The sequence below is a fragment of the Panulirus ornatus genome, chromosome 1 (genome assembly GCF_036320965.1).
Source record: "Panulirus ornatus isolate Po-2019 chromosome 1, ASM3632096v1, whole genome shotgun sequence".
Taxonomy (NCBI): domain Eukaryota; kingdom Metazoa; phylum Arthropoda; class Malacostraca; order Decapoda; family Palinuridae; genus Panulirus; species Panulirus ornatus.
In genome coordinates, this window is record NC_092224.1 from 40,589,191 (window position 1) to 40,601,997 (window position 12,807).

At 40.8% G+C, this 12,807-nt stretch overlaps 1 protein-coding gene across 1 annotated transcript in view; it reads right to left on the reverse strand.

Annotated features, from left to right (window-relative positions):
- LOC139763651 (calpain-9-like) overlaps window positions 1–12,807 on the reverse strand; it is a 299,394-nt gene that overhangs the window by 187,583 nt on the left and 99,004 nt on the right. The window lies entirely within an intron of this gene.

A 12,807-nucleotide genomic window follows, 5' to 3' on the forward strand; every position in this document is an offset into this window, starting at 1 on the left:
CCATAAATGCTACATACAAATTTATTTGCTTTTCTAAGTATTTCTCACATACATTCTTCAAAGCAAACACCTGATCCACACTTCCTCTACCACTTCTGAAACAACACTGTTCTTCCACAATCTGATGCTCTGTACATGCCTTCACCCTCTCATTCAATACCCTCCCATATGATTTACCAGGAATACTCAACAAACTTATACCTCTGTAATTTGAGCACTCACTCTTATCCCCTTTGCCTTTGTACAATGGCACTATGCAAGCATTCCGCCAATCCTCAGGCACCTCACCATGAATCATACATACATTAAATAACCTTACCAACCAGTCAACAATACAGTCACCCACTTTCTTAATACATTCCACTGCAATAACATTCAAACCTGTTGCCTTGCTGGCTTTCATCTTCCGCAGCGCTTTTACTACCTCTTGTCTGTTTACCAAATCATTTTCCCTAACCCTCTCACTTTGCACACCGCCTCGACCAAAACACCCTATATCTGCCACTCTATCATCAAACACATTCAACAAACCTTCAAAATACTCACTCCATCTCCTTCTTTCATCACCACTACTTGTTATCACCTCCCCATTAGCCACCTTCACTGAAGTTCCCATTTGCTCCCTTGTCTTACGCACTTTATTTACCTCCTTCCAAAATATCTTTTTATTCTCCCTAAAATTTAATGATACTCTCTCACCCCAACTCTCATTTGCCCTCTTTTTCACCTCTTGCACCTTTCTCTTGACCTCCTGCCTCTTCCTTTTATACATCTGCCACTCATTTGCATTATTTCCCTGCAAAAATCGTCCAAATGCCTCTCTCTTCTCTTTCACTAATAATCTTCTTTCGTGATCCCACCACTTACTACCCTTTCTAATCAACCCACCTCCCACGCCTCTCATGCCACAAGCATCTTTTGCACAAGCCATCACTGCTTCCCTAAATACATCCCATTCCTCCCCCACTCCCCTTACCTCCTTTGTTCTCACCTTTTTCCATTCTGTACTCAGTCTCTCCTGGTATTTCCTCACACAAGTCTCCTTCCCAAGCTCACTTACTCTCACCACTCTCTTCACCCCAACATTCTCTCTTCTTTTCCGAAAACCTCTACAAATCTTCACCTTCGCCTCCACAAGATAATGATCAGAAATCCCTCCAGTTGCACCTCTCAGCACATTAACATCCAAAAGTCTCTCTTTGGAGCGCCTATCAATTAACACGTAATCCAATAACGCTCTCTGGCCATCTCTCCTACTTACATACGTATACTTATGTATATCTCGCTTTTTAAACCAGGTATTCCCAATCACCAGTCCTTTTTCAGCACATACATCTTCAAGCTCTTCACCATTTCCATTTACAACACTGAACACCCCATGTATACCAATTATTCCCTCAACTGCCACATTACTCACCTTTGCATTCAAATCATATATATATATATATATATATATATATATATTTTTTTTTTTTTTTTTTTTTATACCTCGTCGCTGTCTCCCGCGTTTGCGAGGTAGCGCAAAGAAACAGACGAAAGAAATGGCCCAACCCCCCCCATACACATGTACATACACACGTCCACACACGCAAATATACATACCTACACAGCTTTCCATGGTTTACCCCGGACGCTTCACATGCCCTGATTCAATCCACTGACAGCACGTCAACCCCTGTATACCACATCGCTCCAATTCACTCTGTTCCTTGTCCTCCTTTCACCCTCCTGCATGTTCAGGCCCCGATCACACAAAATCCTTTTCACTCCATCCTTCCACCTCCAATTCGGTCTCCCTCTTCTCCTCGTTCCCTCCACCTCCGACACATATATCCTCTTGGTCAATCTTTCCTCACTCATTCTCTCCATGTGCCCAAACCATTTCAAAACACCCTCTTCTGCTCTCTCAACCACGCCCTTTTTATTTCCACACATCTCTCTTACCCTTACGTTACTTACTCGATCAAACCACCTCACACCACACATTGTCCTCAAACATCTCACTTCCAGCACATCCATCCTCCTGCGAACAACTCTATCCATAGCCCACGCCTCGCAACCATACAACATTGTTGGAACCACTATTCCTTCAAACATATATATATATATATATATATATATATATATATATATATACATACATACATACAGTCAGGTTCGGTAAAACGCTATCAGCTGGCTATGTGTTCTGTTCGGAAACAACCGATAGACCCCGTTGCTCACCATTGTGAGACGAAGGGTATTCGAGTACTTAGTATTTCGAATAGTTGTTTCCTATTATACAGTCCCTTAGCCTAGCGGTTAGCATGCCTGCCTCTTGCACAAGGGGTCCCAGGTTCGATCCTGGCTGTTGGAGCTTTGTATGTTCTATGAAGGTGCGCGTTCATATACACTTTATTCGTATTCATATAACTCCGCGTTGTACAGTCAGGTTCGGTAAAACGCTATCAGCTGGCTATGTGTTCTGTTCGGAAACAACCGATAGACCCCGTTGCTCACCATTGTGAGACGAAGGGTATTCGAGTACTTAGTATTTCGAATAGTTGTTTCCTATTATACAGTCCCTTAGCCTAGCGGTTAGCATGCCTGCCTCTTGCACAAGGGGTCCCAGGTTCGATCCTGGCTGTTGGAGCTTTGTATGTTCTATGAAGGTGCGCGTTCATATACACTTTATTCGTATATATATATATATATATATATATATATATATATATATATATATATATATATATATATATATGTATATACATATATATATATATATATATATATATATATATATATATATATATATATATATATAAAATTCTGGGGGCCTTGAAGAATGTGTGGAAGTCGAGAACATTATCTCGGAAAGCAAAAATGGGTATGTTTGAAGGAATAGTGGTTCCAACAATGTTGTATGGTTGCCAGGCGTGGGCTATGGATAGAGTTGTGCGCAGGAGGATGGATGTGCTGGAAATGAGATGTTTGAGGACAATGTGTGGTGTGAGGTGGTTTGATCGAGTGAGTAACGTAAGGGTAAGAGAGATGTGTGGAAATAAAAAGAGCGTGGTTGAGAGAGCAGAAGAGGGTGTTTTGAAGTGGTTTGGGCACATGGAGAGAATGAGTGAGGAAAGATTGACCAAGAGGATATATGTGTCGGAGGTGGAGGGAACGAGGAGAAGAGGGAGACCAAATTGGAGGTGGAAAGATGGAGTGAAAAAGATTTTGTGTGATCGGGGCCTGAACATGCAGGAGGGTGAAAGGAGGGCAAGGAATAGAGTGAATTGGAGCGATGTGGTATACCGGGGTTGACGTGCTGTCAGTGGATTGAATCAAGGCATGTGAAGCGTCTGGGGTAAACCATGGAAAGCTGTGTAGGTATGTATATTTGCGTGTGTGGACGTATGTATATACATGTGTATGGGGGGGGGGGTTGGGCCATTTCTTTCGTCTGTTTCCTTGCGCTACCTCGCAAACGCGGGAGACAGCGACAAAGTATAAAAAAAAAAAAAATATATATATATATATATATATATATATATATATATATATATATATATATATATATATATATATATATATATATATATTATATACATACGCCCATACACGCTCATATACACACATACCTACATATACATAGAACTACAGAGACATATTCATATACGCACATGTATATGTTCATATTTGCTTGAATTCATCCACAGGAAACAGCAGCGCTACCCCCTACTTTAGCGGGGTAGTGCTAGGAAAACAGACAAATAAGCCACATTCGTTCACACTCTACTTCTAGCTGTCATATGTAATGCACTGAAATCACAGCTCCCTTTCCACATCCAGGCCCGGCAGACATTTCCATATTGTTGTACCCCAGACGTTTCATATGCCCTGGTTCAGTCCGCTGACAGCACATCGACCCCGGAATACCACATCGTTCCAATTCACTCTATTCCTTACAAGCCTCTCACCCTCCTGTATGTTCAGGCCCCAATTGCTCAAAATCTTTTTCACTCCATCCTTCCACCTCCAATTTGGTCTCCCGCTTTTCCTTGTTCCCTCCACCTCTGACACATATATCCTCTTTGTCAATATTTACTCACTCATTCTTTCCACAAGTTTAAGCCATTTTTACACACCCTCATCTACTCTCTCAACCACACTCTTTTATTTCTACACATCTCTCTTACCCTTTTATTACTTACTCGATCAAACCACTTCACTCTACATATTGTCCTCAAACATTTCATTTCCAACACATCCATCCTCCTTCGTACAACCCTATCTACACCCCATGCTTCGCAAACATATAACATTGTTGGAACCACTATTCCTTTAAACACACCCATTTTTGTTTTGCAAGATAACGTTCTCTCCTTCCACACATTCTTCGTCGCTCCCAGAACCTTCACCCCCTCCCTCGCCTTGTCACGCACTTCCGCCTCCATGGTTCTATTAACTGCTAAGTCAACTCCCAGATATCTAAAACACTTCACTTCCTCCAGTTTTTCTCCATTCTAATTGACATCCCAATCAACTTGTCCCTCAACCCTACTGAATCTAATAACATTGCTCTTATTCACATTTACTCTAAACTTTCTCCTTTCACACAATTTTCCAAGGTCATTCTCCAACTTCTGCAGTTTCTCATTCGAATCAGCCACTAGAGCTGTATCATCGGCGAACAACATACTGACTCACTTCCCAATCCCTGTCATCCCCAACATATTCGCTCCTCTCTCCAAAACTCTCGCGTTTACTCTCTAACCAACCCATCCAGAAACAAATTGAACAACCATGGGGACATCACATACCTCTTCCGCAGACCGACCTTCACTGGAAACCTATAATTCTACACTCTTCCTACTCGTACACATGCCTTACATCCTTAATACAAAAAAATTTCATATTGAGAAATACAAAAAGATAGAATAGAATAAAGCCATAAAGATAGAAACTATAACTTATCAAAGTTATCTGTAATCAAGAACAAAAACACATGTAAACGCGAATATTGCAGAGAAATCAAAGTCATGTCCCTAAAACAAAGGATTTTTCGGAATATTACAATTAGTTTGTGGCAGGTAACTGTACTAAATCTCTTGTTTGGATAATCTTTTTTCTTTTACTGTCCGTCGTCGAGAGCCAACAACCTGTCATACCTGAAATATTACAACAATCCTTGTCATCGCCTTCCATTGTTATAAGCTTAAGTCACACATCATCATCGTTACAAGGTTAACACATTTCCTATCATATTTTGCAGGGTATGTAGTTACCTATAATTGTTGCACATGATTAAAAAATATTGTCTTTCTCAATCACAATTACGATGGTACGATACTTGTTTTATATGTTACAATGTTGTATCCAACACATCACTGGTGCAAGGTTAAGTCATGCCATCTTTGTTGTAAGTTTACATCATTCCAGTACGTTGGCAGGTTATATCATCCACGTTACTGTTGCAAGGTTATATCATACCAACACTGTTACAAGTATATCATCCCTATCACTGTTGCAAGGATATATCATCCCTATCACTGTTGCAAGATTATATCATACCAACAATGTTACAAGGTTATATCACCCCTATTACTGTTGTAAGGTTATATCATTCTCATCATTGGCACAAGGTTGTATCATACGCACTCTGTTGCAGTTATATAATCCCAACACTATTTCAACTTTATATCATCCCAACACTGTTGCAAGGTTACAGCTACTCGTGGCGTCTCAGCTAGAATAAAAACGGATAACAGTGACTTGGTTTAAGACAACAGTCATGGCAAAAATCTTGAATGGCTTTTTAGCATCTGTAAACACGATCGAAAACACAGCATGTCCCGCATCCAGTTTCACGGAAAAAAAAGGAGAACGCACTTCAACAAATCAAACATAAACACTGAAGACATACCATCAACAATAAACGGAATAAAGATAAATAAAAAGGCAGGCCCTGATGAATTTTATCCGAGAACAATGAAAGAAGAGATAATTAAGATACGTAAACCTTGACTACTTTTTTCTATAAGTCACTTTATGCGGGAAAAGTACAACCAGTACTTAAGAAACAATAAAACACTGCTCAGAAATTATCTTCTATTAGCTTATAGTCTGGAGTTGGAAGACGTTTGTAAACCATCATTCCAGACAGAAGTGTAAGCCATTTAGAACAGCACCACTTAATAAACGATTCTCAGCCAAGTTTTCGACAAAATCGCTAATGTCTGACAAATCTGCATGATTTTCTTTTTTATGATATAATCAACATGTTATATCATGTTACACTGTCCCATCACTGTTGCAAAGTTATAGTATCCTTATAACTGCTGCGAGGTTATAGCGTCCCATTACTGCTGCAAGATTATATCATCCCTATCACTGTTGTAAGGTTATATTATCCTCTATCACTGTTGCAAAGTTGCTCAACATTTTCCCCTCTGGGCAAAGGATTTGGATTTGGGACATATCCTCAGTTGTAAATACTGATAAAGAAAATTTTTGAAATCTAAGCTATGGTATCGCTGTCTTGAATGAAGCCACTGTTTTCTGTCATTAATGGCCCAGTTGACTAGGTAATGACTTTCACCTCTAACTATAAAGCTCTGTAAGGTTTCCTTTGCTATTTTCAGCAATATGCGCTAACGTGATTCACTTGTGGAAAAATACTTTTACATAATACCGCAGGAAAATTTTGATAGATCCAGTGTTTAATAGTATGTAATCACCAGGGAGAGTATTTAGGATACTACGTGTGCAATAATAGTTGAATGTTGACTTAAAGGAAGTGCCTTTCAGATGCTAGCCATATTTTCTTTGACTACAGGAAGATTAAATACATAAACATTTCTAGCATAGTTTATATGTCACTATACCATTTACCGTGGTACTGATGGTAACCATACCGTAGAAGATATAGCATCATCTCATTCTGGAATAAACCTTTAAAGTCAACTCCCAGTGAGAACACTTCCTGAAAGACCATCACCGGGAGAGCAACCTGAGTTGTGTGTCCTCACGTTAATCTTTGTGGTACGAAATTACAATAGTGTCTTTAGACACGGAAGCCGTGTACTGCTGTGGACTGCTGGCCACTACGCTTGTCACCTTTACCATCGCTGGAGTTCCTCAGAGAAAAGGGAACAGTTCAACAGATATGATGAAAATGTATAAATTTGAGCGAAATTGGTAAAACGGAGGCCGTGTGATCATGCTTCACATTACAGCTTTGTATACAAAGCAACTATATTTGCATTAGGTCTACTGAGCCAGGGAGGGGGCCTAATAAGATTTTTGAGAGGCCATTTATTCCTAATGTACTGAGATATAGCAAAGTAGGCAATAGGAGGGTGGAATTCGATTTTTTGAAATTTGTGTCAATATAACAGAAGCAACCCTCTGCAAGTGGTCATTCACCTCATGGCCATGACCCTGACATATGTGGGAAGAAAAACAAACTGGTATAATCCCAGACCCTAAACCCTGATGTAAACAGAGTTAATGTAGAAGCTGTCAACGTTTGTACTAAATAATTAGTAATGTGCATGTCTGGACTCTGATTCAGAGTCAATGAAAATAAAAAGCATATGTTCGTCCAACTTCACTACAAGAATCTACTCTGGATTTTAAAGATTTAGTTGACGACAGAATCGTGAAGCTTATACTCATATAGCAGGGTTCTGTTACAGTTACACATGAGTATGTAAGAACGCAAACTCCCTCAGTAGCCTGGCACGTCTCGGGAGTAGCTACTTCGTCACGGACGATTACACTAGGTAATTGTCATACTGCCGCTAGCCCTAGGTCCCCACACCCATCCTGGGCCCTTTTGCTTTACCCACACTCCTGTTGTTTGAGCCAAGACCCTGCTGTGTCAGCTGTCGTGCTAACCAAGATCATACTGTGACGGCCAGGACACTGACGTTGTATTAGCGAGGGGACCTCTTGTTTCGGTCGTACTTCTGTTGTAACTGCCGGGATTGTTTTCTCCGAATAGGAAAACATATCATCAAAGACATGTAGTCAACTAGGGTCAGTTAATAACCTGCTGTGTCATTCAGAGACCTACCTCGTCGTGTGAGGGGCAACTACATCGGTTAAGTTCTGTCGCGTCACTCGAAGATCCACGCAGCAATTACAAAACTGCGTCAGCTAGAAACATTCTAATTCAGTAAGAGATTTCCTGTCTGAGTTTGAGGTCCCTCGATATTAACCCAGTGATATATTTAACATTCAAGGGTCATGACTGCCACACAAAGTCCTCTTTCGTCCTGGTTTATGTAATTAGGTTTCGCATCGCCTGTTATATCAGCTAAAACATGACTGTGCCATCTAGGAATCGGCTTTCTCAAGTAGGTACTCGCTGTATCAACGAGTGATTTACTGTGTCAGAAGGATGTAATGTGTCGACCAGATTCTTGCAATCAGCCATGGACATTTTGTGTCAGCCGTTGACCTACTCTACCAAAGGGTGTTTCATTGTATAGGAAAGACCTGCTGTTCTAGTAACCTCGTCATGTCAGCCTAGGACTGGCTGTGTTCGCTGGTGAAAAACTGTGCCGGGAAGTGCATTTTGTCCTCTAGATTCCAGTAGTCATAATAACGTACGATAAAGGAAAATGGTGTATTTCATTATCAGGAGTAAAATTTCCCTCGTGCCATATTTCTCTTCTCCACTTTGCCTACGACTACCGTGCGTCGTCCTTATTCCATTTATTCCAACTTATCATCACAATTTCCCACTACTATATTTTTCCTTTGCTCCTCCCTTGAAAAATATATGGCCCAAGCCCTTCTACTGTGGCCAGCTGACCCCCACAGCTCCCACGCTCCTTTCTATCCACGCAAGAAAAACTCTGGACCAACTTCAGGGTGACAGGTCAGTGAGGGTGACTTAGTTTGTCAAGTTTTGGAAAGACTGTCGCTAGGGCATAGAGCAGAGGGCTGTAGGAATCAAGCTGCAGCGTAGAGTGACAACAGAAAAATCTCCCTTTTGGATACTATGGATCAAACATAAGAGGGTTTCAATTTTCGTTTTTTTATCATTTCTACTGAATTTCATCTATCTTAACAAGTGTAATATACAGAAACATATGACAGGTGTACATAAGAGAGACATAATGTATACAAAACTTATATATACACTTGCCTTTCATACATATTTTTTTGTTATACTTGATCGCCGCTTTTCGCGTCAGTGAGGTACGCCAGTAAACAGAAGAAGAATTGCCCATCCACTAATTTACATATACATATATACATAAACGCCCATACATATATATACATAAACATATCAACATATACATACATACATACATAAACATACACAGACACATACATAGGTGCGGTGCCCAGAACTGCACTGCATATTCGACGTGGGGTTGAACCAGTCTTAGGTATAAAGGAAGTAACGCATTCTTGCTTTTGTATATAAAGTTTGTACAATAAATGAGAGAGAGAGAGAGAGAGAGAGAGAGAGAGAGAGAGAGAGAGAGAGAGTCCGATCTGAGGAAGTATATGTTCTTAGCATATAAGCACATTCTGAAGCATAATTCCACGAGTGTCCCTTGTCACGTTCACACTAACTGCTACAAGAGGCAGCTGTTAGCTGGCTGAGGGTTGAGTGCAACTTGGCCAGGAGGTAAACATTGGAACTGCTTTTTAGGGTACTTAATGGTATAAAATCTTAAGAATTGTTATCCGGATTCTCCAATAAGTTTATCAAGCGATACGTTTGTAGTTAGGGATCTTATCTTGACTATATAATCATTATATATGATATTCAGGGTTCATACTGATACTGCTTGTCTCGGGAAAGATTTCATAGAGAAACAGATAACACTTTATTACGCCTGCTATATTTGCCTAGTGTCTGGCCACCGTCCACATATGCTGATGACCTGTGAAATGATCTAAATTACATAGAGTTAAATGAAACTGTACTATCATAGGACCTCCGTGGTGGAGCGGTTAGCATTCACGGGCCGCTCAGGGTCGAACGCATAAGTTCGAATCCTCCTTGCGGCGGTCGGTACACAGCCAACCCATCTGTTCACCCTCCTCTTCGGGTTGTCTAATGATAGCTATGAGGGTGAAACCGCACTTCAGTTGGTATTTGCAAAGCTGTATGAATTGTCTGCACCTGATGAGGCAGGTTGTCTCAGTGAAACGTACTGCATGTATAAGAAAATTACTTTTTTTTCACACTATTCGCCATTTTTCGCTTTAGCGAGGTAGCGTTAAGAACAGAGGACAGGGCCTTTGAGGGAATATCCTCACCTGGCCCCCTTCTCTGTTCCTTCTTTTGGAAAATTGAAATAATAAAATACGAGAGGGGAGGAATTCCAGCCACCCGCTCCTTCACCTTTTAAACGCCTTCTACGACACGCAGTGAATACGTGGGAAGTATTCTTTCATATATATATATATATATTTAGGAAATCAGTGATGGATTGCCCAAAAGATGCTTGTGGCACGAGAAGAGTGGGAGGTGGGTTGATTAGAAAGGGTAGTGAGTGGTGGGATGAAGAAGTAAGAGTGTTAGTGAAAGAGAAGAGAGAGGCATTTGGACGATTTTTGCAGGGAAAAAATGCAATTGAGTGGGAGATGTATAAAAGAAAGAGACAGGAGGTCAAGAGAAAGGTGCAAGAGGTGAAAAAAAGGGCAAATGAGAGTTGGGGTGAGAGAGTATCATTAAATTTTAGGGAGAATAAAAAGATGTTCTGGAAGGAGGTAAATAAAGTGCGTAAGACAAGGGAGCAAATGGGAACTTCAGTGAAGGGTGCAAATGGGGAGGTGATAACAAGTAGTGGTGATGTGAGAAGGAGATGGAGTGAGTATTTTGAAGGTTTGTTGAATATGTTTGATGATAGAGTGGCAGATATAGGGTGTTTTGGTCGAGGTGGTGTGCAAAGTGAGAGGGTTAGGGAAAATGATTTGGTAAACAGAGAAGAAGTAGTAAAAGCTTTGCGGAAGATGAAAGCCGGCAAGGCAGCAGGATTGGATGGTATTGCAGTGGAATTTATTAAAAAAGGGGGTGACTGTATTGTTTACTGGTTGGTAAGGTTATTTAATGTATGTATGACTCATGGTGAGGTGCCTGAGGATTGGCGGAATGCGTGCATAGTGCCATTGTACAAAGGCAAAGGGGATAAGAGTGAGTGCTCAAATTACAGAGGTATAAGTTTGTTGAGTATTCCTGGTAAATTATATGGGAGGGTATTGATTGAAAGGGTGAAGGCATGTACAGAGCATCAGATTGGGGAAGAGCAGTGTGGTTTCAGAAGTGGTAGAAGATGTGTGGATCAGGTGTTTGCTTTGAAGAATGTATGTGAGAAATACTTAGAAAAGCAAATGGATTTGTATTTAGCATTTATGGATCTGGAGAAGGCATATGATAGAGTTGATAGAGATGCTCTGTGGAAGGTATTAAGAATATATGGTGTGGGAGGCAAGTTGTTAGAAGCAGTGAAAAGTTTTTATCGAGGACGTAAGGCATGTGTACGTGTAGGAAGAGAGGAAAGTGATTGGTTCTCAGTGAATGTAGGTTTGCGGCAGGGGTGTGTGATGTCTCCATGGTTGTTTAATTTGTTTATGGATGGGGTTGTTAGGGAGGTAAATGCAAGAGTTTTGGAAAGAGGGGCAAGTATGAAGTCTGTTGGGGATGAGAGAGCTTGGGAAGTGAGTCAGTTGTTGTTCGCTGATGATACAGCGCTGATGGCTGATTCATGTGAGAAACTGCAGAAGCTGGTGACTGAGTTTGGTAAAGTGTGTGAAAGAAGAAAGTTAAGAGTAAATGTGAATAAGAGCAAGGTTATTAGGTACAGTAGGGTTGAGGGTCAAGTCAATTGGGAGGTGAGTTTGAATGGAGAAAAACTGGAGGAAGTGAAGTGTTTTAGATATCTGGGAGTGGATCTGGCAGCGGATGGAACCATGGAAGCGGAAGTGGATCATAGGGTGGGGGAGGGGGCGAAAATTCTGGGAGCCTTGAAGAATGTGTGGAAGTCGAGAACATTATCTCGGAAAGCAAAAATGGGTATGTTTGAAGGAATAGTGGTTCCAAGAATGTTGTATGGTTGCGAGGCGTGAGCTATGGATAGAGTGGTGCGCAGGAGGATGGATGTGCTGGAAATGAGATGTTTGAGGACAATGTGTGGTGTGAGGTGGTTTGATCGAGTAAGTAACGTAAGGGTAAGAGAGATGCGTGGAAATAAAAAGAGCGTGGTTGAGAGAGCAGAAGAGGGTGTTTTGAAATGGTTTGGGCACATGGAGAGAATGAGTGAGGAAAGATTGACCAAGAGGATATATGTGTCGGAGGTGGAGGGAACGAGGAGAAGAGGGAGACCAAATTGGAGGTGGAAAGATGGAGTGAAAAAGATTTTGTGTTATCGGGGCCTGAACATGCAGGAGGGTGAAAGGAGGACAAGGAATAGAGTGAATTGGAGCGATGTGGTATACCGGGGTTGACGTGCTGTCAGTGGATTGAATCAAGGCATGTGAAGCGTCTGGGGTAAACCATGGAAAGCTGTGTAGGTATGTATATTTGCGTGTGTGGACGTATGTATATACATGTGTATGGGGGTGGGTTGGGCTATTTCTTTCGTCTGTTTCCTTGCGCTACCTCGCAAACGCGGGAGAGAGCGACAAAGCAAAAAAAAAAAAAAAAAAATATATATATATATATATATATATATATATATATATATATATATATATATATATATATATATATATATATATATATTTAATGTAATGGCCTTGATTAGGGTCTCAGTTGCCTGTGGCGTTTCAACTTACAGGAAAAAAATCTTTATGTACAGTCAA